Source organism: Macrobrachium nipponense, chromosome 33 (genome assembly GCF_015104395.2).
Source record: "Macrobrachium nipponense isolate FS-2020 chromosome 33, ASM1510439v2, whole genome shotgun sequence".
NCBI lineage: Eukaryota > Metazoa > Arthropoda > Malacostraca > Decapoda > Palaemonidae > Macrobrachium > Macrobrachium nipponense.
In genome coordinates, this window is record NC_087219.1 from 6,179,509 (window position 1) to 6,193,450 (window position 13,942).

A 13,942-nucleotide genomic window follows, 5' to 3' on the forward strand; every position below is an offset into this window, starting at 1 on the left:
GCATCCGTCCATAAAATTTTTTTCCATTTACAGGTTGCTCTAGGAGAAAGAACCAGTGCTGGTACAAAGCCAGTTTAATCATTAACTAGGTAGGTAGGCTATACCTAGGTAGTAGTAGGTAACCAACCACTTTAAATTTTACCAACCAGGTTTAGCTAGGCTTGTTGGGATCAAACAGAGCCAATCCCTTTCATCTATATAAGGGTCTAGCTCACCAGGATAGGTCAAATCAACTTTAAGATACATCATGTAACCAGTCCTGTGAGATTTTTATCGTAAAGCAGAAAATGCATGAGACTCAGACACGAAGATACTACAAAGTTACAAACCACGAACCTGAAAGTAGCCGATCCGGAAGTAGTAGTAGTAAGAAGGGATTTATCTTTGAAACAGCTCATTTTCTCGTTATATTTCTGCTCTTTGGGTTGTGTTAAGTATTCTGTCTATAATGCAATAAGTAACTTATGAATTCTTTCCTACTTTCAATTCCTCCCTTTAGCCTTTGTTTTCTTGATATGGATGCTGCACAAAACTCTGTCTATTTCTGATGTTGTAAGGACAACGCCTTTTCCTGTATGTATATAGTATATTATCATCATAGCTGCGTTGTTCTTTATACCATTCTGTAGAGCGTTCTCTGGCCTTCTCGCCAATGTATAATTCACATATATATTCAATCTTCATAGCAAATATTATCTATGTATGTATGTCTATGAGAAAATACAAATCGGCTAGCTCCGACCCAATATTCTCTGTTGTTGTTGTTTTTGATTAAGCTGACCTTGTGTCAGCACGGGCTCTTGCTCACAGAGCAGCCCGCAATACAATATTCTCTCTCGCACGGGTCGGGTACTACATATCCGTCCGCACACTGTAGTTATAAACCTTTCGTATCTGTAATAAAGTTCCTACGGACTGCTCTATGAGCAAGAGCCCGTGCTGGCATAAGGCCAGCTTAAACTGAAACAACAACATAATAAAGTTATTACTGCTTTACCTGCCTATTTGTCTATACCTCACAACTGGTGACCTCCCAGATTGGACGGTGACACAGCAATTTTGGCTCAGCCATTTATGGACTCGCTACAGCTGCTCACCTTCAGAGACCTTTAGCGGACTTAATACAGCACCTCAATCTAGGTCTCTGAAAGTTTTTTCTCCGCTGACAAACCAACGCCATTAGCCGACTCAATATGGCACACCTTCCTCAGGAGTGTTTTTGGCGTTTCATGAACGCTGTTGGGAATGTTATGGTGACTTTCATTAAGGTTCGTGCCATATGTTATGAGGCTGATAGCCCTACTTTAATGGACAGGTTCAAGCCCGTACACAAGGACAACTCGATAGGTAAATACGTATGATTTTAACAATTTATATTACAAAACTAAACTCTTCATTAATAACAACAAAACAAGGTAATAAAGCATGAACTCAAGTGGCTCATCACCCTAAACTCTGACCAAGTCTACATGGCCATGCGACCACTTAAAAACAATGAAAGTTTTGTTAAATGAAGTTACGCTTTTAATAAAATAAATGGCAACTGTGAAATTCTGGTCAACCACCTCCCTCCATGCCCAAGCTCACACCACGTTCAAGACCAGCAAGAGTTGCTAACTCAACCATGTTAATTAGAAGGAAGAGGACGAAATCAGGGGTGCAGGATGGTTTTATACCCAAGCGGATCGGGTTAGTCAATTTCATTGAGAATTTGTTTTCTTCAAGAAGGAAGCATTCTTTCATTTTTCATATAATTTATAAGATAACAAGAATTTTGTTGTTAATCTATGAGGGAGGAGAGGCGATGACTGATAAATGTGAATATACAAAAAGGAACCATTTCCCTTAGTCGCCAGACTGCTCAATACGTGACAATTCACCTTACATGAAAGCAGGAAAAGGATGAATGGGTGCGAAATACGTGTGCTGCAATGATCGCATCATTTCGTGACGTGGATAGTGATGTCATAATAATCGACAGTGAAGATGCTGAGAAAATTGCTAGCAAAGATGATGATTATCAGTTGTTATTGAAAAGGGTAAGGGACAACAACTGGCCAGAAAGTAGGAATATGGTTGAGCCTGCATTAAATTCGTATTTTCAGGTAAGGGAACGGCTTAGCTATATCAATGGACTGGTCACTTATGCCTTCGAAGAGGGACACATAAATTTGGTAGTGCTGCAAGCTCTGAGGGAAACTGTGGCACATAACCCACAATCAGGCCACCAAGGCGCCGATTCAATGTTGCGTAGGGCACGGCAGTCAGTGTGTTAGCCTGGGATGGAGGAAGATGTAATGTTTCAGAGGTCTAAATGTATGACTTGCAATGAGAATTCGCCATCCCAACAATGAGAAACATTCATTCCCACCCAACCGCCAGTGTATCCATTTCAGAAAACCGTAGCAGAATTCTTTCAGTTAGATAATAAATGCTATTTAGTATATGCAGACAGATTAACTGTGTGGCTGGAACTGTCGCACTTTGGCAGTGGTGTGCATCATCAAAGATCATCCCTGTATTGCAGAGGTTGTTCTGCCGTTGGGGTACCGTGAGGAGATATCCACTGATGGGGGGACAAACTTAGCGAGTACTGAGACGTTGTACTTTTATAAGCAATGAGGGGTGCAATTGCTTATCTCCTCAGCACAATACCCCCAATCAAGTGGGCGAGCTGAGGCGGCCGTGCTCTCTGCTAAGCGTATGATAAGGGACAACATTAGGGGTGATGATAGCCTAGACACCAACGCCACAGCAAAAGCCCTTATGTGATACAGAAATACTTCCCTAAAAGATATAGACAAGTTCCCTGCACAATTAACGTTGGGGAGGCAGTTACAGGACTCTATCCCAATGGTGAATGAATTCTTTTTGTTGGATAATCATTGGATGACAACAATATGAGAAAGAAAAGGCTATGGTCAAAACTTTGCAGAAAGAGAAGGAATTAATGACTTGCATGCACAGCAGTTGCCATACCTATGTATAGGCAACCAAGTCCTCGTACAGGATGTAGTCAGTAAGAAGTGGGATCGATTGGGGGTGGTGATAGAAAAACTCCTATATAGATAGTATTTAATCAAAATACATGGGACTGGCAGAATGTCAAGGATAAATCGCCACCACTTGAAACACATAACAACAAAGAGCCATTGCCCTACCATAAAACCAGCTGGGAAAGTGCCATGTACCCTGGACCAGACCAGGAGGTATATGCTGACCACAGCAGCCCCCCACCCCTTGGTAGGTGTAATTCAAGGCCAACTAAATGCCCAGCTTGGATGAAGGACTACAAAGGTGGAAAATAGATTGAATTCTGTTTGCGGAATTATTATTGTGTTTTCCTTTGATTAACCATTCTTCGCTGAATTTTCCCCTTCATTTTACCTGTTCTTATTTGTGATATCCTTTGTTTAGTTTTGACTTTTGAGTATACCAATGTTTTGCGGTAAAATGTAGCTTTTGGGGGGAATGTAGGATGAGTATGTATCATGTCACTGATATCAGTAATACTGCATACTGAACCGAGTGTTGTTATGTCTATGGTTAACAACACATTACCTAACTCCGTCACGCCAAGACTTTGGCACAAATGCCAGTTGTGAGAGGGCAGGAAAAAATGAGAGGGCATAATGTAAGGAAACGTAATTAAAATAGTGTCCCAGGTAAACCATCACTGCCTAGGCTAATGCCTTCAAGTTAACAAATATAACTTCATGGAAGTGTGAGGACTGGACTGAGACAAGGAAAAACTCTTACTAACTTTATTGATCAGAAATGGATACATATAAGGAGGCTGTGCGGATGGAAACATAGTGTTCGACACACACATACAAGAGGGAAAGGAGTCCCGCTGTGATTGTGCTTTCTCGCACTAACAAATTTGCATATAATTAAGTGTACAGAATACATATTTTGATGATATATATAATAATTTGCATATAATTAAGTGTACAGAATACATATTTTGATGATATATATAATAACGAGATGGCCATTATCTCGTTATTCTAAAAGGTAGCGATAGGCCAAGAGCGGCAGACAACTGGGTATTGGTAACTCTAACTCTCTCTCTCTCTCTCTCTCTCTCTCTCTCTCTCTCTCTCTCTCTCTCTCTCTTTCTCTCTCTCTCTCTCTCTCTCTCTCTCTCCTGATACCCAACAGCTTTTTCTCTCTCTCGAGACTGGCAACAATCTCTCTCTCTCTCTCTCTCTCTCCCTTGTCTAGGTCATCAAATCAGAGTCGTGAATTACAAAAATATGTATTTATTTAAAAAGCAAAGTATTAACCGAATAACTCAGATTCTTAACAGAATGATTAAATGGAATGGTAACTCAAAGTCCAAATAACTTAGATAACCCTCGGTAATTAATCTAACACCAACATTAATTTAGCCATAACAGACAGGCACAGTCAACACAGTAATTAGTCAGTACACCATTTCTCCAATGAACAGTCCCCCCTCTTCTCCAGAAAATGGTTCCCCTCTTCCAGATCGATTCCCACATTTTAGAATCGCCTGTTAGAAGACAGGAGAACACTCTGGTAAGCACAAGATCAAAATTAAAGATCATATAAATAGAATATCTCTGAAATAAATATTCAAATACAATCCAGCCACACTTTGGACAAAACAGATATAATAACAAACCCATTTCAGCACAGTTGCAGTGACACTAACAAAAATACTTTGGCAGGGGCCATCCCGCCCTTGCCTTCTCTCTGTAATAGACTCCCCTTCATGGTAACAATACTTTTCCTTATGAAGGGGGAAAAGTACGCACACACGTACAAACAATGTTCACGCCCCGAAACTGCTTGAATCGAGTTTCAAAGTTACCTCTACATAGCTCTCATGGCGACAGGACGAAGGCACTGATTTGCTTAAGACAGCATTCTTGATCATACCACTTCAAAAAAAGATGCGCAAGCATTCCTAAGCGGTCGCTCGGACACTCTGTATCTAAGGAAGTTAAATTGCTGATTCTCTACATTCTAAGAAACGTCACAGCATATCACATTATATATCATTTAAAATATCTCATAGCAAATCCCCCTCTTTGTGTTACAGATAGGTTGGCCACCTCATAGCTACTGCACGTCTCTGGCAGCATAACGTAATGTCTATCCCAGCTTATCTCCTGCATATGGGTTATAATAACAATTGGTAATATATCCTCATCTTGAACTTTTTCACACTCCCATGTATGTGATTGGTCTGCTGCTGTAGAGACACGTGAAACACGCTGTAGAAAGGCGAAACGCCTCCCTGTGGAAGACAATCTGGCGACTCCCGTAGTCTAAAAGCGCTGTAGAACCCCGTAGACTGTAGAAACTCTTGTATGTGGGCAAACATCAGCAACATCTCTGCAATCGCTGAAGGGCGTCTTGCTAGCATTGGGGAACGATGTTTATGGTGTTTCAGTATGTCAGTCATGTCATCGGTCAATTAAAGAAAAATTAACCCCAGACATACTTCTGTCAAATAATGACCTAAAAAATTCCCAAAAATACTAACTGAACGTCTTCCAATTAATCCCATTAATATGACCACTGAACTAATTTCTAAATACAACTCGTGAAGGAAGTCCATAAGATCGCTAAATCACAAATCACTATCATAACCCCACAAAGAAAGCATTAAAATTTCCAACTTAACTCTCCAACAACACAAAAAAACTCACCAAATTCACACACCAGCACACACACCAACTCAGACTCACAGAACTCCACGGACTTCTGTCGTCACATTTCGAACTCACATATTCTCACAAGTAAAAAAAGAAGAAGAAGAAAAAAAAGAGTAATGACCCCGAGAAAAAAAACACGTAACGGACCCAGCCCCAGATTATCACTGAAAATGTTCTCTCAAGCTCTGATATTTCAGTAACCCACAAAATCAGTAAGAACTCTAACTTTCTAACAGCAAAAACCCCTTTTACTGCTCATATAATAAATCTCTAAGAAATACAATGCTAAACACCCCCATTATCTAATTCACAAACCCCGACAAATTACATCTCCCGTCTAAAAAGAAAATGTTATTTAAAGCTTAACCCCAATTACATCTCTCGTAGGAAAGAAAAAAAAAGAAAAAGAAAAAAAGATAATAACAATAATAATACGTGAACTTTCCCCATCACACAATATACATAATATACATAACCCAACTTTTCCCCATAAATGCGATATGTATCGTTACGGAATTTTGCCATCACAACTTTTTCTTCGATCGGAAATGGCCGGAAACAATTCCCTTACGTAGATACATCTCGTGAAAGCCCAAAATCAGCATCTCTCAGAATAGTGCAAAACTCTGAGTAATCAACATTAGAGGAAAAGAGTCAGCAACCGGACTCATCACGGCATTATCAGCAAAAAATCCACCTGCAAACACGTCAGGTGCTCGAACTGCAGTATAGAAATGTCTAGTCAGACTTGCAACTTCAGAAACCCATGATTCTCAAAAAAAAAAAAAAAAAAAAAAGTCCTATATTGACACATAGGCACATTTCACAAAATTATCTCCAGGATATTTCCAAGGTGCTCAAAAATTGTCCTTAAAGACATAACTCTCCCAAATGATACTGCCCCAAAATCTTATAAATAATTATCACCTATTCGGGATATAAACTACGGTAAACTCACCACAATTATATGCCACCAAAAATAACCCACTGGAGAATATAAAAAATGTGACATCTCCATAGGGACTCGTAAGACTGCAACGTAGTAATGCCACCCAAATATATCACCATATCAATAATAACACCACTCCGGTGATAAAAATATTTCCCTCATTTCATTAATAACCCCAGTAGAATAAAATTAAGTCTCCAAAAAATGTTATATCTCCAAGCAGGATAATCAAGAATGTAACTCTGTCCCCAAAAAATGCACTCGAAGCATCTAGCTGATACACTAAAAAATATTGCCCCATGTTTCCTCATAAAGGTTTCTATTTGCAACAAAAATGGCTGCAAAAATAATTGAACTAAACATAACTCTCACCACCATAGGCGTAAACTGAGGACTAAAATGGCCAAAATATTATATCTCCAATTCACCAGGAAAATAACTCAATGTTTCAGTCAAAAACTATAAACTCTGTTTAGCATAACTGCTGATTAGGGCAAAAACTGTGCAAATAAAATTGCCCAGGAAATTCTAGAAAAAATCACCAATGTGCCATAACTCATTATAATAAAACTCCTAATATAAAGACTTCCCCATATTCACTACGGCATAGGCCACTAGAAACTTAACCAAGTTTCCTATCTCTGGCAAAATTGCAACAGACACAATTGTGCAAGAGGCCAACAATTTCCGGAACACAAATATCCAGAAAAAAAAGATGTACTGCCATTATGTATAGATTCAAAAATGCAAAAATTCTCTCATAAATCTCTCTGCAGCATCAAACGGCTGAAATTATAAACACATTCCCGAACAATGACTCCAAGTCACGAACTGAAATATCAAAAATTCACACAAACTGCTCAGAGAGAAAAATAAATTCAAATTCACCCATGATAAAAAAAACTTACGTCAGCGATGGCTAACTTCCAAAAAAAAAAAGGAAAGAAAAACCAATGGCACTGATAACTGTTCCCGTGACACCTGTAACATCTCTAACTCACATAGACTTCAATCAATTATCTGCTGAACTCATAAAAAAAAGAAAAAGCAAAAAATGTGTCGTTAGTACCTCCCATATCCACAAAAAAACATCACCACCCTTAATAATCATTACAACACCCATGTTAGTATAAAAAAAAATAACACCAGTGTCAGAATTATCAGTATCAGAATTCGCCAGTATCAGTAGTATCCCCAAATATTAGTACTCACCCATTCACCAGTATTAAGTATCAGAATCACCAACTATCAGTGTCATCAAATTCACCAAAATTCACCAGAAATTGATATCACCACCCATAAAATCATTGGCACATTCCCCAAAAATCATTACCACCATGACTCCCATATAACTCCCATAAATATTTCCAGTAATGATAATAATCCTCCATAGTAATTCTCCTTAAAATAATCCCCAATGATAATTCTTCACAGTAATTTCCCCCTAAATATCTCTGGAAAATATCTCCAGTAAGGGCTTTAATATTGCCATACCCCAGTATTCATCACGATTGCCACACCCCATAACTCCAATATCACCACCACTCATCACTCCCCGGTATCATCACCACTTTGCAACACCAAGCACCCATTCTTCACCAATGGCATCACCATTTGACAACACCAGTCATCACCAATCATCACCAATCACCACCAATTTAAAATAATCTCCATATCGCAAACAAATCCCCCAAAAATAATCTGTTATAATAATGCCCTCTGACAATGCGTAAAAACATTCTCCAAAGCATAAGGAAAACTTGCACCAAATTCATTTGCATTTCATTTTCATTTTCTCTTCACTCAAGAGAAAGGAAAAAAATCTTTCTAAAAGAAACCCTATGGGCATATCATATCATCACCCAGTGGCTATCAGCTGATTCCATGGCATTGAACTTTCCTATTCAAGGCCAAACTCGCCCCCTTACCCCGAGACAAAGAAAAAAAGGAAGTTCACCCCTCTGTCAAGCAATATCCCTTCACAAGACACTAGCCTCCCTTTAGCACTACCCATCGGTCGCTCAGCAAAAAATTGCACTGAGTGCGTATGCATGAGAGCCACTATCTCTGAGGGTAAAAAAAAAATGCAATCTAAGCATCCCCAAGAACTAAGTTGTATGTATGAAAAACTTTCACATGTGTCAAAGCAAGACGAATGCATCTTATATAACGTGTGCCAAGAAAAAAAAAACACATCACATTCTACTCCTATGGGAGAAAAAATGATACTGAATTCTAACTCAAAAAGTGATTCATAAACTAAGGCAAAAAACAATAATGTCACACTCACGTCTTCAAATGAGAGAATACCCGACCGTCAAACCGAGCGCGAGAAAAAAAAAACACGCTAATACACACATACTCGAATGACTCAGCAACCGCACTCACAAAGTCCCATTTCTAACAGAGTAACACAGAGCTTGCAATGTCTCACGATGGATGAAAAATGATGACCCTAGTCCAATATTTCTTCTCAGTACCAAATCCAACGGCTGAAGAATTCTTAACTCCGTTACCCATTAACTGAAATCTAACATATTCCCACAACCAGCCTGTCTGAAAACAGCATCTTATAGCTGCTACTAATCTCACAAAAGGCTTTTTTCGTTCAAACACCGCTGCCACCACTAATAACGAGTTGGCCATTATCTCGCTATTCTAAAAGATAGCGATAGGCCAAGAGCGGCAGACAACTGGGTATTGGTAACTCTCTCTCTCTCTCTCTCTCTCTCTTGACCTGCAACAACTTTCTCTCTCTGTCTGTCTGTCTGTCTGTCTCTCTCTCTCTCTCTCTCTCTCTCTCTCCTGATACCCAACAGCTTTATCTTTCTCTCGAGACTGGCAACAATTCTCTCTCTCTCTCTCTCTCCCTTATCTAGGTCATCAAATCAGAGTCGTGAATTACAAAAATATGCATTTATTTAAAAGCAAAGTATTAACCGAATAACTCTGATTCTTAACAGACTGATTAAATGGAATGTTAACTCAAAGTACAAATAACTTAGATAACCCTCGGTAATTAATCTAACACCAATATTAGTTTAGCCATAACAGACAGGCACAGTCAACACAGTAATTAGTCAGTACACCATTTCTCCAATGAATAGTCCCCACTCTTCTCCAGAAAATGGTTCCCCTCTTCCAGATCGATTCCCACATTTTAGAATCGCCTGTTAGAAGACAGGAGAACACTCTGGTAAGCACAAGATCAAAATTAAAGATCATATAAATAGAATATCTCTGAAATAAATATTCAAATACAATCCAGCCACACTTTGGACAAAACAGATATAATAACAAACCCATTTCAGCACAGTTGCAGTGACACTAACAAAAATACTTTGGCAGGGGCCATCCCGCCCTTGCCTTCTCTCTGTAATAGACTCCCCTTCATGGTAACAATACTTTTCCTTATGAAGGGGGAAAAGCACGCACACACGTACAAACAATGTTCACGCCCCGAAACTGCTTGAATCGAGTTTCAAAGTCACCTCTACATAGCTCTCATGGCGACAGGACGAAGGCACTGATGTGTTTAAGACAGCATTCTTGATCATACCACCTCAAAAAAAGATGTGTAAACATTCCTAAGCTGTCGCTCGGACACTCTGTATCTAAGGAAGTTAAATTGCTGATTCTCTACATTCTAAGAAACGTCACAGCATATCACATTATATATCATTTAAAATATCTCATAGCGAATCCCCCTCTTTATGTTACAGATATATTGGCGAAAAGGCCACAAACTGCTCTACATTTTGGTATATATGGCCTGGGGCCAGTGGTGAGTGGGTGAGAGAGGCAGGTTTCCGTGTCCAGGAGGTGTTGGCAGACTATGTCCACTAGAAGCCTGTGGTTGGCCAGGAAGTCCACCCTGAGGAAGGGGGTTCTGACATCCCCGACGAAAGGCCATGTGTAGGTCCAACCCAGAAATGCGATGGTCTGGGTCTTGGTACTATAGGAGAAATGAGGGTCCCATTGGCGGCTAAGGGGGCGGCTGGGGTGTCAGAGGCACAGCTGCAGTCCTCCGCTGATGGCGGGAACGCTGATTGCATGGCCCCAGTGTCGACCAGCATCCTGTGGCCGGAGATTACGTCTGACGTAGAACCCTCTGGGGCGGGACTTGGCTACTGTCGCTGCCAGGGAGGGTGGCATTGGGTGCTGCTGCCTTCGTTTTTTGAGGTCATAAATGAGCAGGTCGAGCACTCGCATTTTTTTGCCTTCTTTCCATATCTGATGGAAAAATCACCAGCTGGTGTTCTGGCAGGGCTGCTGGGCTCTCCTCCTCTGGAAGGCTGCATTGATACCAGCCTCCCTGGGATTTTCCTGCTGCAGGCTGTTGGCTGACGGCGGGGAGGTGAGTTTTGCAGCCTGGGTGGCGGTGTGTAGTCTGTGTGCCCATTCCACCAGGCTCTCCATCTCAAGGTTGTTGGCATCTGGAATCTGGCTGCGTGCTTGAGGGACGAGTTGGCGGAGGAAGAATTGCACCCCTGGTGTTCTACCTCTGGCAGCAATACCAGGGCCGGGAGTTTGTGCCAGGCTAACCTCGGGTTCACGTTGTCCAGAACATCCAGAAAAAGACAGACCCTCACGTCCTATTTAATTGAGTTTAACACCTAAACATTTAAAGAAAACGTAACTGATTTTAATAGCAGAAAACGTAATTTTATAGGATACTATATTAAAACGTTTGCTATGAGTTTAAGATCCTTTCCTGCTGACGTCTCCTGAATTTTAGGTTTATCGATTTTATTTTCTAATCCTTCATATTTATTTACTTATCACCTTTTTATATAATTTCTCTCTCGCAATAAATGCACATATGAAACAGGTACAGCAATGTTATCTGTTGTTTACTGATAATCCAGGGATGTAGTATTGTCGTTAAAGAAGAAACTATTTTACTTTGGACTTTTGTTTTTTACTCTAGAGCTTGTGTTCGACATGACCTCCACCTAGCTCTATGCATTTCTTGAGGAGCAGCACAAAGTTGTCCATGACATCCTTACAAACTGACCGACTAATGGCTCTGACCCCCTTCCTGATAGCTTCCTTGAGCACCATAATGGTCCTGGGTCTCCCTGCCTACACAGTCTTTAAGGTAGCCCCAGAGAAAGAAAATCTTTGGGGACTAAGGTCTAGGCTGTGAGGTGCCCACTCAAAATCAGTCTTGAGACTGATCACACGGCCACCAAAGTTCTCTTTCAGCCAATCTTGGGACAGCTGGAACCAGAACTTCCCAATAAGCGATGGGTACAAAGTCTGCAGCTTATTCTTGAAGATTTTGAACACTTCAACGTACTGCTCCTTGGTGACCATCACTGTCGCGCCAGATTCCTTCAAGAAGACTGGTCCAATGATGCATCCCGGCTGAGATTGCAGTCCATACTGTACGTTTCCTGGGGTATCCTGAGTGGCTTTGACGGTTGTCACTGCATGCATTGAGGTTCCCTACTGTTCCATAGTTCTTAAAGTGTCCTGATTCTCTACATTCTAAGAAACGTCACAGCATATCATTATATATCATTTAAAATTTCTCATAGCGAATCCCCCTCTTTATGTTACAGATATATTGGCGAAATTAGGCCACAAACTGCTCTACATTTTGGTATATATGGCCTGGGGCCAGTGGTGAGTGGGTGAGAGAGGCAGGTTTCCGTGTCCAGGAGGTGTTGGCGGACTATGTCCACTAGAAGCCTGTGGTGGGCCTGGAAGTCCGCCCTGAGGAGGGGGGTTCTGACGTCCCCGACGAAAGGCCATGTTGCAGGTCCAACCCAGAAATGCGATGGTCTGGGTCTTGGTACTATAGGAGCAAATGAGGGTCCCATTGGTGGCTAAGGGGGCGGCTGGGGTGTCAGGGGCGCAGCTGCAGTCCTCCGCTGTTGGCGGGAACGCTGATTGCATGGCCCCAGTGTCGACCAGCATCCTGTGGCCGGAGATTACGTCTGACGTAGAATCCTCTGGGGCGGGACTTGGCTACTGTCGCTGCCAGGGAGGGTGGCATTGGGTGCTGCTGCCTTCGTTTTTTGAGGTCATAAATGAGCAGGAGCACTCGCATTTTTTTGCCTTCTTTCCATATATGATGTTAAAATCACCAGCTGGTGTTCTGGCAGAGCCGCTGGGCTCTCCTCCTCTGGAAGGCTACATTGATACCAGCCTCCCTGGGATCTTCCTGCTGCAGGCTGTTGGCTGACGGCAGGGAGGTGAGTTTTGCAGCCTGGGTGGCGGTGTGTAGTCTGTGTGCCCATTCCACCAGGCTCTCCATCTCAAGGTTGTTGGCATCCGGAATCTGGCTGCGTGCTTGAGGGACGAGTTGGCGGAGGAAGAATTGCACCCCTGGTGTTCTACCTCTGGCAGCAATACCAGGGCCGGGAGTTTGTGCCAGGCTAACCTCGGGTTCACGTTGTCCAGAACATCCAGAAAAAGACAGACCCTCACGTCCTATTTTATTGAGTTTAACACCTAAACATTTAAAGAAAACGTTACTGCCCTAAATAGAAGAAAACGTAATTTTATAGGATACTATATTAAAACGTTTGCTATGAGTTTAAGATCCTTTCCTGCTGACGTCTCCTGAATTTTAGGTTTATCGATTTTATTTTCTAATCCTTCATATTTATTTACTTATCACCTTTTTATATAATTTCTCTCTCGCAATAAATGCACATATGAAACAGGTACAACAATGTTATCTGTTATTTACTGATAATCCAGGGACGTAGTCTTGCCGTTAAAGAAGAAACTATTTTACTTTGGACTTTTGTTTTTTACTCTAGAGCTTGTGTTCGACATGACCTCCACCTAGCTCTATGCATTTCTTGAGGAGCAGCACAAAGTTGTCCATGACATCCTTACAAACTGACCAACTAATGGCTCTGACCCCCTTCCATAGCTTCCTTGAGCACCATAATGGTCCTGGGTCTCCCTGCCTACACAGTCTTTAAGGTAGCCCCAGAGAAAGAAAATCTTTGGGGACTAAGGTCTAGGCTGTGAGGTGCCCACTCAAAATCAGTCTTGAGACTGATCACACGGCCACCAAAGTTCTCTTTCAGCCAATCTTGGGACAGCTGGATCCAGAACTTCCCCATAAGCGAAGGGTACACAGTCTGCAGCTTACTCTAGAAGATTTTGAACACCTCAACGTACTGCTCCTTGGTGACCATCACTGTCGCGCCAGATTCCTTCAAGAAGACTGGTCCAATGATGCATCCCGGCTGAGATAGCAGTCCATACTGTACGCTTCCTGGGGTGTCCTGAATGGCTTTGACGGTTGTCACTGCATGCTTTGAGGTTCCCCACTGTT

At 41.6% G+C, this 13,942-nt stretch overlaps 1 protein-coding gene across 3 annotated transcripts in view; it reads right to left on the reverse strand.

Moving 5' to 3' along the window:
• LOC135202935 (nucleic acid dioxygenase ALKBH1-like) overlaps window positions 1–480 on the reverse strand; it is a 247,214-nt gene extending 246,734 nt beyond the window's left edge. Inside the window, exon 1 of one of the 3 annotated variants that reach the window (XM_064232407.1) lies at window positions 337–480. The gene's annotated coding sequence lies outside the window, so the exon portion shown is untranslated. The other 2 variants (XM_064232409.1, XM_064232408.1) reach the window with 2 other exon arrangements.
• Between the last annotated feature and the right edge of the window lie 13,462 nt (window positions 481–13,942).